This window comes from Coptis chinensis, chromosome 6, assembly GCF_015680905.1.
Source record: "Coptis chinensis isolate HL-2020 chromosome 6, ASM1568090v1, whole genome shotgun sequence".
NCBI lineage: Eukaryota > Viridiplantae > Streptophyta > Magnoliopsida > Ranunculales > Ranunculaceae > Coptis > Coptis chinensis.
The window spans coordinates 24042347-24065735 of NC_141461.1; the positions used below are offsets into that span (position 1 = coordinate 24042347).

Consider the following 23389-nt stretch of genomic DNA (forward strand, 5'->3'; position numbering starts at 1 on the left):
TCAGCTCGATCTGAGTAGCCGCCTCAGTGGGCTGAGCGACCTCTGGGGTCTTTGTCTCTGACGGTGTCTCCTTGACCGGAAGGGGTGGGGGGCGACCTCTAGGGTCTAAGCTTCTGAAGGGGTGTTTTGGACTGAGCCCCCAGTGTTATCCTTTGTCAGTTCGCTTCGAGGGGTTGTAGTTAGGGTATTGACCTCAAAGATGAAGTCTTCTGTCAGCTTAGTTTTAGCGATCTCTCCCTTGTTTTTGGGTGAAGCCCCAGCAGGCTTGTTGACTGAGAGGATCTGGTTACAATTGTGGGCATCGAGTTGGTTGCTTCTGAGTTCCATCATGCCTCTGAGGCCAGGGAAGCGTAAAACTTGATGGAGTGTTGATGGAACAGCTTGCATCTTGTGGATCCAGCGTCGTCCTAAAATAGCAGTATAGGACGAGTTGACATCCAAGATGCTGAAGCGCGTGTTGACGCTGACCTTGTCTTCATGCGACCCAACTGAGACAGGTAGAATGATGTCTCCTATTGGGTCAGCTCGTGATACGTTGAAACCATAGAGGGGGGCTATTGGATCGATCATGACTGACTTGGGCATGTTCATCTCTTTCAGAGTTCGATAGAAGAGGATGTTGCACGAACTGCCTGGGTCGATCAGGATGCGCTTGACAGTCCAGCCGCTAATCTTGACGTGGACCACTAGGGCGTCGTTGTGTGGGAGACATACCTTGTTGAGGTCGGCCTCAATAAAGGTGATGTCTCCTGAGTTGTGGGCAGTTGCGTGTGGGGCAGGGGCCGTTTGTGAGGAGAATTGGTAGACTTCTTGGAGGGGGCCTACCTGTCTCTTTTTCTCCCTTGTGGACGTGACAGAGTCATCCTGGAAAGTGATCATGTTGATCGTTCTGTTGTTATCTCTGTCAAAGGAGTGCTGGCGATGCTCATGGCGAGATCGGTCCACCGAGCATCCTCGAGCTCGGGAGCGATCATGGTGGTGGTTGCGAGGTGGAGTTCGGCTTCGTTCTCTGTGAGCCATGAGCTTGTGGCGCAGATCACCATTAGCTATATCAGTGTAGTGCTTAATATGGCCTGCCTCAATGAGGTCTTGGAGGTAGTGCTTGAGTCCGCGTCATTCATTGGTTTCATGGCACTTTGTTTTATGGAAAGCACAGTATGGCTTTCCTAGTGTGTCTTCTGGCCGTTTTACCTCAGGTCGGTAATAGGCCGCTGTCTTTATTTTCTCCAATATGTAACTTAGAGATTTTGTAAGCACAATGAACTCTCTTTTGGTTTGGGTTCGAGTGCTGGTCCGCTGATCCTATTACTTGAGTCGCTTCTTGGAAGGTGGGGCGTCATTTGAGATCGCAGTGACCTTGCCTGCTGCCTTCAGCCTTTCTTTTTCGAGGCCTTCAACAAGCTTGATGTACTTCTTCATGCGTGAATACAGTTCGGCCAGTGTTTTAGGGTGCTCTTTTATGAGCAACTTGGATAGATCAGTGTTTTTTCTGATCGCATTGGAGAAGGCCACTGTCGCGAACGACTCCTTGAGGCCTCTTTCCATGGACAATAGCTCTGTCTTAAAACGTCCCAGGAAGGTGCGAACTGGTTCGTCACTTTTCTGAGACAATTGGAAAAGTGAATTGAGGTCGGCTGTCTTACGTCTGTTGTGGACGTACTGGCTGGCGAACTGGTCAGTGAGCTTTTCGAAGCTGTCAATGGAGTTTGGTCCTAACGAGTAGAACCAATCGAGAGCTCCATCCTTTAAGCTTGCTAGGAACAAGCAGCACTGCAGGTGGTCGACCTCCTGCGCACTGTAGAGTGCAAGGCTTTAAATGTAGCGAGCTACGTGCTGACCAGGGCACGTGCTGCCGTAGTACATTGCGAACCGAGGAGGCTGAATGAAATCTTGGGGGGAGGGTTTATTGAGTACCTCGAGCGTGAAAGGTGATGCCCGGTACGTCTTCAACATCTTATGGACGACCTGAGTGGCGTCCTTCTTCCCAATGCTCTGTTCGATCCGCTGGGAGAGGCTATTGATCTGCTGGTTGACCTCATTGATCTTGTCCTCAGCGTAACTCCGTTCAGGTTCTGGGACTCGACCTGGATTTTGAGAGCCGCGTTCTCCTGTCGGAGCTGGGTGATGTTACCGTTCAATTTTATGGCTTCCATCTGAGTAGCCATAATCTTCAGTTGTTCTTGTAAGCTTTCCATGCTTCGTGGGCTTGAAAATTAGCTATTCTAGGAAGATGTTTGGAAGAAATGGAAATTTTGAGTAGATGAATTTTCAAGTAATTTGATCCACAGACGACGCCAATGTAAATGTTATGTTTCATCTAACCTTACTGGAGTAGGTAATTTGGGGAAGATGGATTGGTTGATTGGGTTTGACCGAGTTCGTATGGACAAACTGCCTACGTATCAAGTTCTCTCTCTGGGGGGAATTAGGGTCAGACGTAGTTCCTCATCCTCCTTATATAGGCAAGATGCCCGCTCCTCATGCTCTCCCGCTTCAGGTCAGATCCAGGTCTTCAGGTCACTTATGAGCCATGATGGCGAGTTATGAAGAATCAATGAGCTGCGTGCCTGAAGCTTCGGTCTTGATGGTTGCAATAAAGACTTACATTACAAGCCGTTGTGGAGCGAGAGGAATGAGCGCTAGTGAGGTCGCTTCACGGTGAGATCGTCTACTCGACTCGAGTCACTTTGAAGCGAGCTCGCAGGTCGAGTACGGGATATCGGTTGGTGGTGACATCACTCTGGGCGTGAGTTGAATAGGTTGCTTGCCTGAGTCGAGTCACTATAAAGCGAGCTCTGAGGGCGAGGATACGAGGTTGGTTGTTAGTTCTGTATATGTTAGACATGTGTGTGGTATTCATTGGATGTGAATATTAATCCCTCACAGTAGACTTGTAGCATTATTAAGGGGCGGTGATTCAACCCGTGGACAACTAAGTTGCCAAAAGAAAATAATAACATGGAGTGGTGAACCACATGCACAACCATTCCCAAATGCCTTGGTAGACTCCTTCGACAAAGTACACAACAATACATAATAGTTACAACAACTTATAATGTATGATTGAACCTCATTTATAAGATTTAAGAAGTATTTAAGCAATCATCATGAAAAGAGCTGAAAAAAATATCAAACCAAAACACTATGGATGACAAAAGTGCACAAAAAAAGAGGAAAAAGATGGTTATCTTCGTTAGAATGCCTATACTTGTAATCAAGAAAACAATTTCTTAGATAGCAGCAAAACACATCCATCATGGCTACCAAAACCTCTATGACGACAGTCCACAACCAAAACCACAACTATCGCTGGGCTGATGTATTATCTCTTTTTTCAAGTCATATATATATATATATATATGATCATTATTACCTAGGGATAAATAAGAACTTACTTTATCAAGTCGGTTATGAAGAGTCAACAATTGGTCTTATTGTTGGTGAATACAATAGTGTATACACCAATTATCAAGACAAACGGTCCAAATATAAAAAAATTAGCTTCATTATTTGGGCCTCATTAGTAGATGTTGTAGCATGACCATCTAGGAATGAGATTTATCCTTTATAAAAAAAATAATTTAGATTGTAAAAAATAACATTTGACATCATAATACGTAATAACAATGTTTCCATATAAACGACAAAATACGTGCATCGTGAATGATGAGTAAGGACGCTATATACCTAAAACCAATGCAACAATGCAAGTATAAAACCCACATTAACCAATTGTGCTAATATATCAAACCAAAGCAAGGGAGAAGTATAAAATGTTTACTGGAACCGCTTTTCCTTCTAATTTTCTTTTTTAGCATCTATTTTCCAGTTTTGTCTAGTCATGTCAGAAATCTTAGATTGAAGTGCAGCATCTGTCAAAGTTTTTAGGTTACAGAATATAGATTAGATATGGTATCCACTGAAAGAGTTCTTTGTCTTGAATCTCTGAGGATATTCAGGAACTGATTTCAATTAAAGAAGAAAAGAAAAGATGTATCCATCAATTAAAGTACCATCATAATTGCCAATTCATACATTGGACTTTCAATTGTCCTATTATATTGGTCACCATTCCTAGAGCTGTTCATAGATATCTTCATTGCCACCTCAATTTCTTTAGTTGATTCCAAGGCCATCGAATTGGCAGCTGCAACCACTGCAGCAACATTTCCCAGTTTTGCAAAACCATTCCCACTTAATGAATCTAAATTAAAGCTTCTTTATGAGTCTTTAGCACTAATTGTGTTGCCCTGTTTGGAGGTTTTGCGAACAATAACAAATAAGAACATGTTCGTGAAATTGAAAAAGAAAAAAAACTCTGGGGTGGTGGTGGTGTGTGTGCCAAAGGGGTGAGGTCTAGTGAAGTTGCAATAACGAACAATTTAATCTTTGATCAGAAACGTATTGCATTGTGTCATATATACATGCTTTGACAAATTTCAACCAATAAAATAAACATCATAAGTGAAATTATATACAATAAAATTGTAAATAGTTTTGTAGCTTGTGTGTTCCAAGTAACATATGTAGCAAAGATATAGACAAGTGTATTAAACTCTAGTCACCAATATGAGTGCAAAGTGTCAGAAATGTATTCACCACCTAAAACAGAGAATACAATATTTAGCGCAATACAGCGCCAAGCAAAAAGAAAAGTAAGCTTAATGTAGCGTTGATACCCATGCTTTCACAGCACCAGGAGTTTCTGCACATAAGAAATAATCCTTTTTCTGCGGGGTTCCAATAATATCTAGTAATACATCCAACTGAAAACTGCCAAAGAAAAATCCTTCTTTATATTGCTAATGAAATAATTATTCATGAGGATATAGAAACAACAACCATCATACTTTGGCAGTCCATTGTAAAACGACCCGAGATAAGAAATTAAATCACTTTAAAATTCATAAAAGCTGGTCCTTAAAACAAATACTGAATGCCAAACTTATTGGAAGTTTACAGGAGATAAGTTGATTGTGCTATTTGCATCAAATGTAATTGTTCCCTTCACAATTGACTCATTTCTCCTCGTCCTAAGTACACAGATAAATTGGAATAAAAAAAAAATGTAACACAATGTCAACATACCAATAGTTCTTCTTCAAAATTATTATTAAAGTAGCATACTTGTATTCCAATTTTCCAGTGGTTGGGTTCAAGATCACCCACAACTCGTTCCATTTCCTTAGCTGTTCAAGGCGAGAGAATAATAAATAAATAACTTCTAAGAAAACAAATTGGTTCAATTGAGGATTTGTTACCATTTCGGAGTACGTGGTGTTTGTTCGGTAAAGTAATCACTATAAATAAATAAATAAATATTAATCAAAACCAAAGTACACATATAACACCATTGATTAACAAATAATCAAAACTGATAATCAAAATCGATTAATTAAACAACAATTCTCCTCACAAAATCCAAATCACTCTACAAAGATTGTTGAATACAACATACCAAAATCATGAATACGATGGAAATCCTGAAAAGGTAGCAAAACTTTATTAGTAGTTTCAATAATTCCAATATATAAGGGAACCAAAATAAAAAGAGAATGAGATGGTACCTGTTGTTGTTGCTTGGGGACGTGTTCTCTGAAGTTGCTTGTTTGTTTTCAAATTGCTTCCATTAATAAGTTAGAAAGAAAAAGAGCGAGATCAACTTTCACAACAATCTCTTCGATCATCAAAATAGGAACTAACATAAAGATCAATATCAAGTTTTTTTTTTTTTTTTTTTTTTCAATCGGAAACAGAGATATTAGGGAGTGGAAGAGTGGGTAGATCGAGAAGAAAATAATAGATGGGTTTACTTCCTTTGTACTCTCACTACACTAGAAAAGGCGTTTACCAATGGTTATATCCGTTATTTATATTTTTACTAACGCTTATATCCGCTAGCTATGGAGCGTCATTGTCACTTAGACAAATATTACTAACGGTTGTATCTATTACTGAAATTAATTTTAGTAACGATTATATCCGTTACTTCAAATATTTGTAACGGATAGTAAACTGTTGATTCTCCATTAATATTGGTCGTTTGTAACGGACTTAAATGTCACTAAATTTTGGCGCCATCAATTTTCTAATTATTAGCGAGGAGAAAGATTCATTTTGTCACGGTAATATCCGTTAGTAATGGATGTGTGACATACTATTAGTCAGCTTTTATGTAACGGATATATCCGTTACTAACGTTTAGTCCGGGAAAAAAATATAATAAATAAATAAAATCTGGCAGCAAATATTTTCCACCTAGCACAATTGCACACATACCACATGTCCACATCTGACAAATATTTCACATGTCCACAACAACTCGAGCAACATATGAATAACAAGAAAAACCAACTAATCAAATTTTATAGAAACAAACCCATTAAGGCATTTACTTAGAAACAAAGCCTCCAAGCCAATCCAAATCACAATTTACATAGAAACAAAAACTACATCTCAATGAGCTTTCCTACTTCCTATATTCATTTCAACCATATCTAGATAGACATATATTGATAAACATAACAAGTCAAGTCAAGTTGCATAGTCTAGCCTTTCAACATTCCTTCATATTATCTTGAAGTAGAAAATGATTATCAGAGCAAAGACTCATCATCTCCCTCATCACAACTTTTGCCTAACACTCGACAGCATGATGAAAACTTCTTTGGTAGCATTATTTGCCTTTATACACAATCTCTTCATCATCCACATCATATGCTGGATTACAAAGACATCTGAATAGTCTGCCTATGCCTTGCCACAGATTATATAACATCGTCAAATAGTAACAACAATATTCTAATAGCTAAGTGTGAAATATGTTATCTTCATAAGAGTGGCAAGTTGTTTTCTACTTGGCACTTTTGCACTGTAAAATTTTTTCTTAAATTCAGTTAATAGAATGCAGCACTTTGTAGAAACTTGGTAACCAACATAATATATAAAAGGTCAAGGCTAGTTTTTCTTTCCTGTAGGAAGGTAGATGTAAAGAATAATTGGACATACCTGAGTGATTGCAGGTGTTCGATAAGAAAGTGCTCTTGGTGAATCCTCATCAGAAGATCTCTCAGAATAGCTTGCATCTTCATATACATCTGAGACACTTCTCCTCCTTGACGTTATAGAACATTGTGCGGGTTTTTCCTTCTAAAAAAAGACCTAAGATGTCATTAATACAACAATCCAAAGAACTTGGTGTACGGGTTATAAAGAAAAGATTTATCATAAGTATACAACTAACAAAAATTACACCTTATAAAACTCGGGTATACAGATTAGTATTCTTTTCTTAAATGTTGAAGTTCTCCCATGTTGGAGAGAGAAAGGAAAAGTAACTGCAAGTGCACCTTTGTTATCTTCTGCATACAATTCAGCAAACCCTACGTATGGAATCTTCGGTACAAAGATATGGTACAAAATTTTTCTTGAAAAGTCTCATCATACTGACCGTAAAAGAATTAACACCTGAAATACTTTCCCAAGAATCTTTAAAGCTAGTGCACAAGGTTTAACTTCCTCCTTAACATTGTTTTCTTTTAGCACTTGCAAATAGTTCATACATGTAAAGTACGTAAGTCAGAATTGCTATATGTTTTGGTTTTGGTCTAGACTTTATTAGATACACCAAGTCGAAGTTACTATTGAAAAGAAAATAAGAAGGAAGTTAAGCGAGTATAGTCTTTCAAGCAATATTAAATTTGTGAGTAGCTAATAGAATTTCTTCTTATTCAGAGTAATATTATCTAGAAGGAAAAACTATTACTTGTGTTCGAAGTGCAGACACTCGACAACATTTCTCCAACATTATGAACCTCACATGCATCAAACAGTTACACATATATTAGTAATATAAATGAAAGTAAGAACTTCTTATTATAATATCTAATAGAAAGAAGAATAAAAAACAAAAAAAAACAAAAACTAACCAGGGGTTTGCGCATCCCCCGGCTGACTACTAATTGCTCCAAGTAACTCGTCATCTCAGTCTATGTTGTCATCTGCACCGGAAACTTAAATACACAAAAGGCCTTGGTTTGTTTACAACAAGGCAAGTCACGACATAAAACCAATAAAAAGATTTGACAGTGAAAGAGTTATATTATTACTACTAGACAAGACTAACCGCATAAAAATTTCAAGGCATGACAACGCACCAAAAAACTTCCAAGTCATGGCAACCACAACCACAACCACAACCACATAAAAGTTTATGTCTTAAGTTTAAACTAAAGCAGAAAAGCCAAAAAGTAGATAACAAACACTTATATATAAACGTAAAATAAAAACAAGCAATAAGTTCATCTAATCCTAAATACATACACATTTATTATAGAACTGAGGGATAGTGCTCTTAAAATAAGTATACATGGTCCCCCTCACCAAGTAAATATTTTTTAAGTTTATAAGATTACAAACACGTTTATGCATATGGTTTCATGCAGCTTTAATTTAATACAAATTAAAGGTATACAACCATAAGGCTTAAATTCATAGATTAACAATTGCACTAATCATTGATTTTTTTTAAAGCATAGACAGATCAAAATTAGAAGGGATTTTCAAGAGTATTTAGTAGCATAATGGCACTATACATCATATATCCCAAACATGTTCGTTAATTTAGCATATATCTTATCCATTTCATTCAGATGATAAAGGTACATCATCGAAGTGAGTGACTAGTGCTATAAAACTTAGTTCAGAAAAATATTCAAGACATCTCCATTAGAGAGATAATCTGATGTAACTGAAAACCGGAACTTCAAAAAGAATCAAATTACATACAAAAATCTTTGCTTGTAGAGAAATTTATGACGAGTTTTATACTAAGTAGGAGTTCAAAAGGAATATTTGATTGGTGTTGTTAGAAAACCCTGCTAAGAAATACTGGGGCCTCTCAGTTACAGTTGCCATAATTTTACATTGCTTAAAGTTACAGACTTACATTGATGCATATGGTCCTTTTGTTTAAATAGTTAATACATATAGTCCTCACTATGAGTAAGCAAGTAACTGATAAATATGTGTATAGTCATCACCTGAATGATCCGAGCCTTCCAGTTGTGTATGTAGCTTGCCTCAGCAATCTAGCTGACAATCCTTGCTCTAGAGTTCTCAGAGTAATCTCTTTCTAATCTTTTCATTTTCTAAACATCTAATTAATTTCCTTATTTAATTAATTAATTAAATTGCTAATTAATTGTATTTATGGTTGCGTACAATTCAATTTGATGGAGTGAATTTGGTTTTTTAATTTACCACCACATGAAAGGATTGATCACTTCCATTCAAAAGTGTTAAGCAATACTTCAATTTAAGGAGAAAATGGGTACTATAAATTCACTAAAGGCGAAAAAGACCAAGTTGTCGGTCTAAATAGTATTTGGGTGTTTTAATTCAATTATTCATTTAAGGGTATTATGCGAAAGAAAAATAACCGGATGAATTTAAGAGGCCAGGTTGATTATAGGAGATAGTACTAGTAGAGATATATCTTACTTGATCAATCAGTTCGATGTCAAGATCTCCTTCAGTTCGCTCATCCAAATGAAGAGTCATGTAACGATCAAATATGTTAGTTAAGACCACCTTTATGACTCCATCATCAATGCTCATTGGAGTCACCAAATGAATGAATGTGACCTAATGGAAGGGAAGAGGAAAGGTCACCAATGAGACTACAAAAGGAGGATTGGTCTCCACTATCCACCTCTTCCATCTCCATCTCCCACTTGGTCTCAACTTGAACTATGTCTGACCTTGATTCCAGTTCACCGGAATACTGGATACGTAGGCAGCTTACACAGACCTGAGTTCAGTCAAAGACCTAATTCAATTCCACTTTCCTACCTGTAAGGCTAATCACTAAATAAAGCCTTTACAATATGTATGTCCAAGTACCGCAACACACCAAAATATTGGAAATAGTAGTGGGTGTGCTCATTTGCATGTATAGGTTTTCAAGTACACCTGAGCTAGCTACAAAGAGTAGTTTTGAACAAAAACAAAGTGTTGCGTATTTTCATATAGAAAGTGTGCAGTGAGATTATATGTTCACATATATAAGAGGAAGTCCAATAGGAGTGCTATATGGGCAGCTAAATACCATATATCACCCCCAAACACCAAATGACCATTCCAATGGGACTACTAGAAGGGTTCTAAATTTGGCTAGTGTGATATACTCAGTTAAATTTGTAGCTTTATCTAGCAACTGCTAAAAATAAGTTTCTAGATACGAACGACACAATTTTTATCGTTTGTGCGTTAAATTGCAACAGACAGCAAAACTGTTCACGGATATTGTTCAACGGATGACATAATTTTCGCCGTTTATCACTGTTCACTTTTACTGTCCACTTTAAAGTGAATAGTTGCGGATGGACTTGCCCACACATTTTTACCTACAAAAAAAAAATAGTGACGGATCGCAGAATCCATCCACCAATTCCCCAAAATGTAAAGAAAAAAAAAGGCCCATTGGATTGGTTTTTGATGTTTTGGCATACCAAATTTAGCTGGCAAGCTAAAAATGCTAAAATCCTATGTGACACCTCCCCATTGGACTTGTTCCAAATTTTTTTGGTGCACTAAGGATAGTGTTAAATATAGAGAACCGAATTAAAAAATAAATAAATAAATAAATAATAATATGGTGAAATTAAAAATATATATAATATAGTGATCAAGCAGTGTCAACTGTCAACACACGTCCCCATGTGCACTCTTTTTGCCAAGTGGCTAAATTTTGGTGAGAGAGCATTTCGAACATGTCCCATTACGACTAAATCAGGCGAATCAGGCACGTGTGGGGTCACATAAATGAGTGGAAGTTACACCGAGTCCACAGTAACATTGTTCTCCCAATAGTTTACACTTAACACACTTTGAAAGATGCTCCAGCTGCATGAGATGGTAATTGTTCGTGGACGTGCGTCAACATTCTATACAAACTATTAGTAACTAACTTAATCTACCTTGGATATGGTCTATGGATGTCCAAAAGAAAAAAGAAAAAACACGGCCTCACTTGCGAGTTGCACGTTACATTGTAATCATTTGGCATAACATATATGGATTACAGATCGATAAAAGGTACAAATGAGGGGAAAAAAAAACAAAAAAAACAAAACACAGACACACATATTACATACACACAGCAATACAAGTGTTTTGCTACATATACTCTGGTTGCCCAATATCCAAATTAGTCAAGGGCTCACATGTACATAAGGCCCAACTGTGGCGTTGGATCACTATTCTGATTATGGACATGGTCACATGGAGTCCAATGGCCTGAGCTCAACAATCATTCATACAAAGTCGTCTCGGAGCTGAATAGTAGCCAACAATCTTGTCAAACAGTATTGGTTTCAAAATATCAAGCAGAATCTATTTACCAATCTCAATCAACTGGGAATTTGGATATATGGAGGATCTCAAAGAGATAGCAGGATTTGCATCGGCCGTATGCTCCAAAGTTCAGTACCTAATCTATCAGCTTTTTCCCCTTTTTCATTACCCACACTTTGAAGGGTGGCGAGTTCTTAGACTTTGTTTCTTAGCGTGACAATTGGCCTCATTCTAGGGTCTTTTGAAATATTTGTATTTTTGGGTAAAGCCTTTTGAATGAACTGGCTTTCTTCAAGTCAATATTTATATTGTTTTTTCTTTTTATCACTGAAAGTACTGTAGAACAGGGGCGGATTCAGGATTGTCACTCAAGGGGCTGCTACAACTAACATACACTACAAATTTTTTTTTGGGTGAGTTATACACTATTATAACTAGTATTTTTTTGACGGAAAAATTAGGTGTGCTGCAGCCCCCCTAGATCCGCCTAATCTGACATTATTGAAGATCATCATATAAGACAATGCTCAATCTTCATTGAAAATCTTATGCGCAAAAAAAAAGATTGTGTTCGGTTTCCTGCATTGATCCATAATTATTCCTACTTTAATTTGTCTTCTCTTTCCAGTAGTAAATAAACGTATGTACTACAGATAACAAAGGACGTTCGTTAGTGCTATAATCCCTTCTATATCTGCTCTTTCATGAGCGCGCGCAGATGTTTTTAAGGCCATTTTTGCAGAGTAAGACCTATATAATGGCTATAATCTGTCATAGAAGAGCATATGTATATTTGAACATTATGTATGATTATATAGGTCATAAAATATGAACTCCTACGTGGACTTGAAGTTGCATATCTTCAATCTAGCGAAAAAAAAAGTTGCAAATATATCATCTTTTGAGTATTGACCGATCAGGAGCCGTCTTGAAGGTGAAGTGTATGTGCATGATAAGCATATCATATCTACAATCACCAAGTAAAGATCAGGATTCCATCATAAGTCATTGAACAATTTATCTTTTTTATCTACGCACTGTACATATGGCAACCATCCAATCAAACTTCCATCTTATTTCGGTTGATTTTCTCTTGGTAATAAGAGATGGCTTTACATGGTGTATTGTCCAACTAGCCAGGTGAACTTTCCATGTCATCTTATCAGGAAAAAGAAAGGGGAAAAAAACAACAACTTAATTTAACGTTTTCGTAGTAATAATAGGCATGTCTTCTTTTGCTGCTTGCTATTTTCACGACAATGGGATATCACAATTTTTGAGTGAAGGACGTACAGAATATTTGGTAGGGATTTATCCAATGTTGTTAGCTCAAATTTGGTAAAAATGGACGTTTTAGTACTTCTACTATTATGATAAAAGGATTCTTTATTTTAGGTTCACATGAACTATGTGTAGGGACATCTCATCTGATGACTGATTATTTAATTTTAGCTATCTGCTAAAATGCTAAATGTTGAATGGAAATCATTTTCGAAGAATAAAATTAATTTGTACGAGTAATCCATGCACCATTCTTTTTAGAAACATTATGCGAAACAGATGGAGCGCGACTAATGCTAGGGAGCTATCTTTTAAGAGAAAGCACTGAGCTATATTCTCACTATAAGACGAAGCTTTCGTAGATATATAATAAAAAAAAATATTCTCACTATAAGACGAAAGTTTCCAAATTTAGCTTTTCAAAATTAAAAGTCGTTGTCTTTTATATGGATAACTTCTAGCTTCTTAATAATAACATAAGTCCTCATCACAGCATTTCCAGTGGTTTTGTATGTTAATCTGACTGATAACCAATACAATCTAAGTGACAATCAAGAATTTTTTTTTGGGTACAGACTACAGAGTAACAAGCCCACAGTGCATGATCTCATGAAATTAGAGCCTTACCGTAACAAGCCTAATGACACGTTTTACTTGTTTGGAATTTGACAAACTATCATATCATTCCGTAGATAAACATTAAGGGGTTGTTTGTTTTTTTTGAATTCAGCATTCACAGCCTCTTAAACTTAAGTTTTAAGCATTTAGAGGCTCAAAACTTGTTTGTTTTTTTAAGTAGTTTAAGCATTAAGTGGTACTTTTAGCATTCAGCATTCAGCACCAAAATTATAATACTGAATTCTAATACTCGAAACAAAAAGGTTCCTTCTTGCCCTTTCTTAAGAACCTATCTACTTTCCTACCTTGACTTTTATGGTTTCAAAATAGGTTATTCAAAATTTGATGTTGGCGTCACGGGTTTTTTCATTTTTTTTGGGTGAATGATATCCACTTTGTTAAAAATAGAATTACATATATATATATATATTCTGAAAATAAACAAAATATGAAAATAAACCGTTAAAATATATTTGTGAAAGCATATTTTAAATAAATTTATTTATCATTTACTTTTTTTCGATAATCCATCTCTTCTCCTCAAATATAATATATATTTTTGTTTAACAAAAATCAAGTTAGTGTTTAAAATAGATAGCATGAGTAAAATTGTGCGAATGATTTATATTCAAATTTTTCAGAGCTGTGTTATTATTCTAAGAAAACAAACATGTTTTTAGAATTCAAAGAATCGGATTTAAGCATTCAGAGGATGAGCCATTCAGCATTCATAAGCTCAGAAAAACAAACGACCCCTAAAGCTTAGGTTAAAGATGACCAGGCAGTGGCACTTAATTATATCAACCGCTATGGGCATGGCATTTTAACCTGCTACCATAGTTCAAGATTTCGGAATCTCTGGAATTCCAACAAATAAAAAAACCGAAATTCCAACTTTTATTCCTATTCCCCTATATTTAGAGCACTTTTCGAAATTTATATTTTTTGAACTATGCCTACTACAGCTACAAGCTCAAAGTCGTAATATGGTAAGTGATCAATATAGGCGCCTTAAAAAAAAACGTAATTTAGATAGACAGATCGAGTTGGCTCACATTAATTTGGAGGCATTTGATTTTAAATAAGATCAAGTCGAGGAACTATTTTTACTCATCCAATATTGCGAGTGATTCACTATCTAAAGCAAACTTCTGAAAACTTTTCTCCAGGCCAGTGAGTCACCTTCATACAAATGGCCAAAGAAATTCCCATCAATTCGACTACACCGTGCAGTGAATGGTTGAAATCCTATCCAATACAAGTGCAGCATGTGTGTAACTTTTTCTTTTATATTCTCTTTCTGTGGAGACCAAATTGAGTACGGTTTTATCGATATTTATTCAAATTATCTATGATGTTATGGACTAAGGATGCAATGCAGTTCTCGAATTTCGATTGAATTCCAACCAAAATAAATGCTGACATAGGTCTTGAAGCTTAAAAGTTCTTGCTTTAAGGAAAAACTTTTGAAATCATTTCGAGTTACAGTCATTTAGGCCTCTAGTAGTTAGACACCACAAGGCCACATTTCTCCAACTTCCAATCAATCATTAACGCCATTTTTGTCGTTATCGCCATTGTACCAACAACGTTGTCTTCTCCTATTCTCTTTCCCACTCAACCAATTACTCAGGAGAATCACATGAATTCTGAGTTACAAATTGTTGTCAATGACAATCTGATTGCTATCATTGGACATGAATCCGTGTTTGAACATTTTGATTTGTTTGAGCTTATTTAAAAAACATTAACAACCCTTTAAATTCATTGAAATTTTGTCCATTTTTCTACACTTAAATAAAAACTATCTTCTTGTTTACATTCAATCAATCGAAAGAAAGAAAACAATGAGAAAGAAAGATAGAGGTGAGTATGAGGAGACAATAGTGAAGTTGGTAGAGGCGCGCAACACAATTATATATTGGATGGCATCTTGGTATTGAAAAAGTGAGTTGGAGATGACATCTAGTTACCGAGCAAGTAAAGCTCATTCACTATTTTGTTACCGAATTTAAAAAAAACAACCTGATTAGGTTTTTTCGGTATCCCAGTACCGTATTTCTTAATCACTTTTAAAGGTCCGTTTGTTTATGGTTAGAAAAGTGGTGCCATTAGTAAAATTTGTAGTGTCCTTATGAATACTCTTACTGGAATATGCATTAAGATTGCTAAAATGCTAATAGATGGAGTTAATTGATTTCATTGTTCTCTACTTCTCTAATCACAACATCAACATTGCAATCTAAGTAGCCACTGCTATAGTCCCGTGGTACTAAAATTTGACAAGAAAAGCATGCTAGGAAAAAGGGAACAAGCTAGACGAAAACTCCAATTAATGCCATTGATTCAAAAGGCATATATACCTTCTTTTTTTTTCGCTAACCTAAAAGGCATATATACCTACCGAAACACTTCACATTGTGACAAAAAAAACTTGACTTCTTGCCTTCACAACCAGTTTCACTATCATCTCACTTTCTCTCTCGTATTGTTTTTAATTTTATTTTTATTATCTAAACCCAAAAAATGTAACCAACAATATCATCTTATCTCTCTTCCCCAACCTCTATTCTTTATTCATTTGGTTATGCCCATCATAAATTCTTTAATTCTCACTATTGTCTGATTTTTTGTTTTCTTTTTCCAATTATCTGAACTACTTTTGGAATTAGTTACAAACTCAAACCAATTTTTATCAATATCTTTATTTTCTTTTAAGTTGAGAAAATAACAATTTTTCACTAAGGCGGAATCCAATGGTGCATCACCCTCTATTTCCATTCCACCTAAAAACAGTGTTTTGAGGATGGGGAGTCAATTTTGGTGTCTAATAGTTCAGACCATTCTACGCCACTTCGACCGGCACGCGGAATTAAAAAAAAAAAAAAAAAAAATTCCACGCCATTTCAAGTGGCGCCGTTTGGGATTTTACAAACCACGCCACTTCAAATGGCGCGGTATGAAATTGAAAAATACATTCCACGCCACTTCAAGTGGCGCCGTTTGGGTTTTTACAAATCACGCCATTACAACTCGCCTGGAATGCACTCTCCATTCCTCAATATTACTCTATATATATGGAGAGTATTATGGAGATAAGAGACAAAAACCACCACCATTCCCTCCATTTTTTAGGGAATGGGAAGCCATTGCACCCAGCTTAAGGATATGTGGTCTAATTGAGCAAAATTTGAGTATTTAGAAAATGGGATGAAGAGAAGATAAAGGAAGGAGGTTGATAATAATAGAGGTCGTAGGTCGTTAAACTTTAATTGGATTTTGGAAAAAGAAAAAAGAAAGTGGAGAGTGAATATAAGAGAGGAGGTATGCAAGTCAAAGTATATTGTCTTGTTGTGGAGTGTGATGTAGCATTCCTCATATCTAGCTACCTACTACTGAAGGCGAGAGATAATAACATCCGAGCAAGTACAAGCTATATACGACTCATCATGTTATATATGTGTATATACTGAAGACTAATACAAGACCCTACACATTTTCCTTTTAGATGAGCGAGTCTAACGGGGTGCTAAAAACCAAAATGTCATTCCAATAATCCAATGGGCTACTAGAAGGTATTAGAGTGTGTGGACCGAAAAGAGGAATAATCCCACATTGAACAAGAAAGGAGTTCATCATGGGTTGATAAAGTGGAAATGTTATTAACTAGTACCGAGGCCTTTTAAGATAAAATCCCATACTCATGGCCAAGATGTGGCCCAAGCCCAATGGGTGGTTAAGTGAGAGACAATATCAGTACTAGTTATTCCATGGGCGCGGAGGCTCAGGCCTGGCGGGTGTGCCCAGGTCCTAACAACTGGTATGAGAGCCGATGGTTCAGCAGGGACAAAAACACTGATCATGCAGAATCAAGAGACGAAATCATTCCAAGTCGGGGTGCGCAATTCAGGTGGAGTTGCTTAACGAAGCGTGCCTGTTACACCAAAGATTGGTGCCTCTTAGATGTTGTGGAGATTCGAGAGGGTGTAACTCGAGGTGAATCTAACAGCATGGAATGATATTCGAGGTGGAGTAGCCTCTGGGGTTGAGAAAAAAGCCACCTCCCTCAGAGGCCCAGACACATCAGAGCTCTGGCATTGGATCGTGCTCGACGATGAACTAATGGAGTCCCTTGGAGTTTGGTCTAAGGTGGAGATTGTTAGAGTGTGTGGACCGAAAAAAGGAATAGTCCCACATTGAATAAGAAAGGAGTTCATCAAAGGCCCAGACACATCAGAGCTCTGGCATTGGATCGTGCTCGACGATGAACGAATGGAGTCCCTTGGAGTTCGGTCCAAGGTGGAGATTGTTAGAGTGTGTGGACCGAAAAGAAGAATAGTCCCACATTGAATAAGAAAGGAGTTCATCATGGGTTGATAAAGTGGGAAGGTCACTAACTAGTACCGAGGCCTTTTAAGATAAAACCCTACACCCATGGCCAAGATGTGGCCCAAGCCCAATGGGTGGTTAAGTGGGGGACAATATCGATACTAGTTATCCAATGGGTGCGGAGGTCCAAGCCTGGCGGGTGTGCCCAGGTCCTAACATAAGGCTCATAAATTTGGCTGGTGTGATAAACTAAGCCAAAATTGTTAAGGGACGGATGGCAAAGTTTTTGCTGTCAGTTGGTTATTTCTATACAGACAGCAGAAACGTCACCCGTTTTAATTAAATAGACGGATGGCAAAAAGTTTGTCGTCTGTACCTTCCAGTTGCAAAAACTGAAAGCATTTGTTCTTCTTTTCACATACAAATCCATTTCAATTCATTCAACAACTCAACAATCCATTCTATTCACTCCACAATCCATTTCATTCATTCAACAATCCACACATTCATTCAACTAAACAAAATCCATTCATTAAACAAATATAATTCAATTCGTTTAGTAAACATAATACATACAAACATCAATCAATACAAACATAAAAACATTTCTAAACTAACTTCGGTTCGAACCCTTGCCAGGTTGCCTCTTCTTTGATTTACTCCTCCGCCGTGATTCTCGCAAGGTCATTTCTACCAACTGCACTTATAAGTCAGCGACTCTATTATGTGACATTTTCTTCTCTTCTCGCTCGGCCACTAAAAAATGATAGTACTCGTCGATTTAGTCATAAATTAGTCATGCATCCCATGTATCATTAGATGTGACTTGGCACATCGCATCCTAAATATAGTCTACATAAAAATCAATAATTTTAAGAAAAATCATCACTATAAACCAAATATAATTCAAGTTTCAAAATAAACCAAATACTAACCTCATCTAGAGTGTCAAAATCTGGGATAAGGTTTTGAAGATAACTTTGATCAACGTGAGGTATAAATATGGCGACATGCATTCCCTATTTCCTGAGATGTAACCTTGTCCTAACTCCATGGGTAATCCAGATCGGAAGGAGGTGGAGCAAAAACCTCGTAAGGACCCTGAGATGAAAAGTAGGGTTCAACAGGGTTTGGGGTACACAAATCATTTCTAATATCCTTATGTCCCATAAAGTCCATGTTAGCAGGCAATATAGGACCCCTTGAGACACGATCCCAGTAACTGTCGTAGTCACCATTCAAATCTAAATAGAGTGAAACCTGTGGCCACAAGTCATTATTTCTAAGGAAGAACCTCTATTGACTAGCTCTTCACAATGTGCACATATTCTCCGGAGGAAGGTGTGGGATGAAAGGTGTCCCAACGATTTGGTGCCAACACTTATCTCCCAGGTACCACACAATGATACCTCCAAGCTTAAAGACGACTCGGCGTATTGTAAGATCATATGAACGATGTACACCGCAAATTACCTCACACATCTACTCATCCTCCATAATATCCCCAACCACATCCTCAACATTTAATTGCAAATACTTTGTAATATACCAAGGTGTCCACTATATCGCCAATGCCTATATAATCTCGAGATGGTTACGGTATAAGTGAATATTGTGGCGTCCTTGACCAGATCAACGTTCTTAATTTATAGTAATTCATTCATGCTCTAATCTGTGAGACGATAAAACGGTTCATGTTCGTTCTCAGAAGTAGAGTCATTGTAGGTACGCACTCATGCCACCAATACTATAATAAAAATAAATCTCAAATACAAACTTGTAATATAATATAAAGTTATAATACTAAAGATTTTAGAACTTAGTTGTAAAATAGGGGTGAAGTCGCCACATTAACCATCCGCAACATTATTATTAAGTCGGTATGCTTGATCTAATGCGTAAATCAATACTCCAAACATAACACCACCCCAATCAAACTCATGAATGTATTCTAACCAATCCAATCTAATATCAATGAACTATCACCTGTGGAGAAGAAATTTTACGTGATTAAGTAAAAATAGAAAATTGGTAAGTATCTCTCTCGATTTCTCTCTAGTCTTGTCCATGAACTCATTCACAAAAAAAGAAGGTTTGATACCCCCTTTAGACAAATGCTCTTGCCTTATATGAGACCAACATTCCTCTGCGTAATCAAAAGTTGAGTATCAGCCTTCTCCAAACATGACTACCTTTTCTTTTCCTTCGCTCATTCCCGTGAGCATAGTGATATCCATTGGAGTTATACCTATCTTGTCTTGCAGAAAGTGGAAAGTACGTGTGAATTGTATTGTATCCTACCACTGCTTGATCAAAACATATATTAAACCACAGTCGGCGTTTTGATATCCACATCGAAACAATGACCCAAATGGAGATTGTAAAATTTCATTTCGTATGTCTGCAAAATAATCTTATTTGGCAACTATTATTTTCAACCAGTTGTTCACGAATGCCCAACAACACCTCAATTTAATCTCCCCTGCAGCCTACACATTTATTCAAAACACTTCATTAAAATTAAAGAAAATACAAATTAGGATATGATGTTCAAAAAAAAAAATCAAATTTAACGATAAAATGCTTACCATATTTACACTAACACGATGAAAGATGTGTGTTTCCGGGTTTCTAGCCAATGTGGGATATGTTATTGGATCGATTGGGTTCGGAAATGAAAGTACTGGATGATTTTGCAAATTATAGACTTCATTTTCATCGTTGACTCTTTTGTCAATCTACTAACTGATTTTAGACCAAAAAATCATTTACCCTTGTTACTCATTTTGAGTGGCACCTGCAATTCAAGCATGATCAAACCCATTACCACCTAGGGCTGTCAATGAGTTTCGATAACCCGATAACCGATCCGAACCAAACCGATAAAAAATGGTTTGGGTTTTGATAATTTAGTTTGCCCTCTACCGACCTGAAACCGAACCGAACCGAACCGATAAGATATTGGTTTGGTTTGGGTTTGCCCTCCACCGAACTGATATGAACCCGAACCGATAAGATAGCATTTTAGTAATATTTATGATTAATTTTGTATATGTTTATCAATTGTGTGGTTAAAATTAATTAATTTAATTTAAAATTTAATTGATTTTATAGTTTTCGGTTCGGTTCGATTTCGAATTAAACATAATATTATCGGTTCGGTTTGGTTTCGGGTTCTCAATTTTCTTATCGATTCGGGTTCGGATTTTCCAAAACCCGACCCAAACCGATCCACTGATAGCCCTATTACCACCAAACAATGCTAAATCAACTAATTAACCATGATTAACCAACCAATTTGATATCTAGTTAACTCATTACCACCAAATAATGCACAATCAATCTATTACCACCAAATAATGCCCAATTAACCAATTAATGGAATCACAAACAATTCACCAACCAAATAATTCAAATTTAATATTAAATAGACTATTTTAAAAAAAATAATCTCAATAAAATCGAATTTCCAAGTTATAAAATCATACCTTGTTGCTATATGATTCGCCCAAGCAAAAATCGTCGAGATTCGAGGTGGGAACAAAAATTTGAGGTGGGAGACCGAGAGAGAGAGATAAGGAGAAGAAAGGAAGTTTGCATTTTCTATCTGCCAGTCGTTTGTTGAAACTTAACAGACAAACTTCTGTCGTCTATCTCCCGAACTTAACAGTTGTTAAAAAGTGTCCATTGGAATGGGTGGGTTTTTTGTGTTTGGCCGGCCAAATTTGGCTTGACATGCTAAAAGGGCTAAAACATTCTATGTGACAACTTTTAGCACACACCTCTCTATTGGACTTGCTTTTAGAATGGAAAGTAGAATGAGACACCGCAATTTCCATTATCTAGCTAGTTAGTAATGCATGTAATTACATTTGAGAGTCCTTATAATTAGGGCTGGTCATCGAGCTATTTGTGTCGAGTACTAGGGTGCTCAAGCTCGGTTTGTGTATCTCTCGAGTCGAGCTCAAATTTTGTTCAAGCTTTATTTCGTACTCAAGCTCGACTCATCGAGTAGACTACAAATTTGAATTCGATCATAGGCTCTAGAGTTTGATTTGATTTGTATTATGTATAGGCTCGATTTCAACCACAAACTATAGATAATTGAGCACAAATAGACACTAAAATTTTACCTCAAGACCAAAATAACTTACTAAACTTATTTAAATAAAATACTAAAATGCAACTACAATTCACTAATACCACAATAACCACTATCAAACAACTATTTCAAGATATGCATATTTTAAATACAATCAATATGTGTTGAGTAATTATAATCCAACACACTAACATAAATAATTATCCCAAATAAACGTTAACATAATTATATAAAGTGCAAACTATGAGTAGCTCGCAAGTGTCTCGAGTTTTAAAATGTGCTCAAACTTGACTCATATTATTGAATGAGCAAGTTTGCTTGAGTGGAGCCGAGCTTGAGTTAGTCTGGAATAGCTACTTATAATCCACCTTGAAGAAGAAAAAGAATTTGACAACATGAACATTAGCTTATACCCAATCGACACGTACTCTAGATTTATATGACAAAAATCGTCCAGGGATTTTCTTTTCACGTGCGAATTGACATTGTCGTTTCAACATTCAACAAGTGTCCAATACTATATGGAAGTCCATAATGAATTTCAGCTCATGTATCATTTCGTTTCGTTCTCAATGACTTTCCAAGGATAAAGGGTAAAACTTGCTAAAAACAGCAGAGCATCGTATAAAAGCCAACTTTATCAATTTTAGCAGTAAAGATACTGAAGAGAAGGGAATATAAGGACAAAAAATAACGCTACAATACTGCAAAATGCAACACTTCATGGGACCGTGCTTCCGCACAGATCAAGTGCACTGTCTCAAATGCATATGTAATTTTACAGGTGACTTGGTACATGCTCTTTTCTCCTCCTTTACGTCCTATTTCACTCTTTGGCATCTTAAAAAATTTGTTCAGTTCTAGACTTCTAGTAATGAAAAGTTGTACATCACTTCTGACACTAAATTGTTTTGATACATTTTTGTTTAATTTTCATGAGCACCCAACTGAATTTGCCGCATTGGTGTCCCAGGGGATTATTTAAAACATTGGTGGTCGCAAATTGAATGTCTTAACACGCAGGGCAAATGTATCACTATCCCTACTTGGGTATTTATGTATCTCGATACAAATTAACAATGATCAATTGGGGAGTTCAATTGATTAAGTGAGTAGGCCTAAATTTATTATTGAATGAAGAAAGATATTTCCGCCCAGTTAGCTCCTCAGTATTTTGGGAAATATATGTATCTTTACCAATAAAAATGGTAATATATAAATTATATTGGGAAAAGATCTCTAGTTAGTTAAAAGTGAGGTTACCACATTGCTTCTTATGGAAAACGTATACTTCTGTTGCTTGCCAACTGCCGACCTTGATTACTAATAACTCGATATATTTTCTCACACATAACCAACTCGCTAGTTATGTAAGACAGTAAAAAGTAGGCTACTGCTTGTGAGGTTGACATCATTTGCCTAAGAATGAACGCGATGAGGTAACTAGTAACTAAAGTTTTACTTTATCACGTTTTGTTTATAACAAATTACAGCATGTTAATAATTAACCTATTGTTATCATGTAAATTAATTTGCCTAGGTCATTATCGAAAGCCCTAGTTGTTTCTTGGTTTTGAACTTTAATTTGTTGTTTAGTTTGAATAACATAATTAGGCGTACATATTCATATTCTTTCGACATCCATGGTTTTGTACTTGTTGTCTTGTTCATATTCTAGTAAAATCAAGAGTTAATTAAGTCAAA

At 36.6% G+C, this 23389-nt stretch overlaps 1 long non-coding RNA gene across 1 annotated transcript; it reads right to left on the minus strand.

Moving 5' to 3' along the window:
• Positions 1–19328: 19328 nt before the first annotated feature.
• On the minus strand, positions 19329–21339 carry LOC147492232 (uncharacterized). The gene is made up of 2 exons (XR_015198885.1): positions 21072–21339; positions 19329–20072 (listed from the first exon to the last, which is right to left on the minus strand). It is a non-coding gene; the product is annotated as an uncharacterized LOC147492232 (long non-coding RNA).
• Between the last annotated feature and the right edge of the window lie 2050 nt (positions 21340–23389).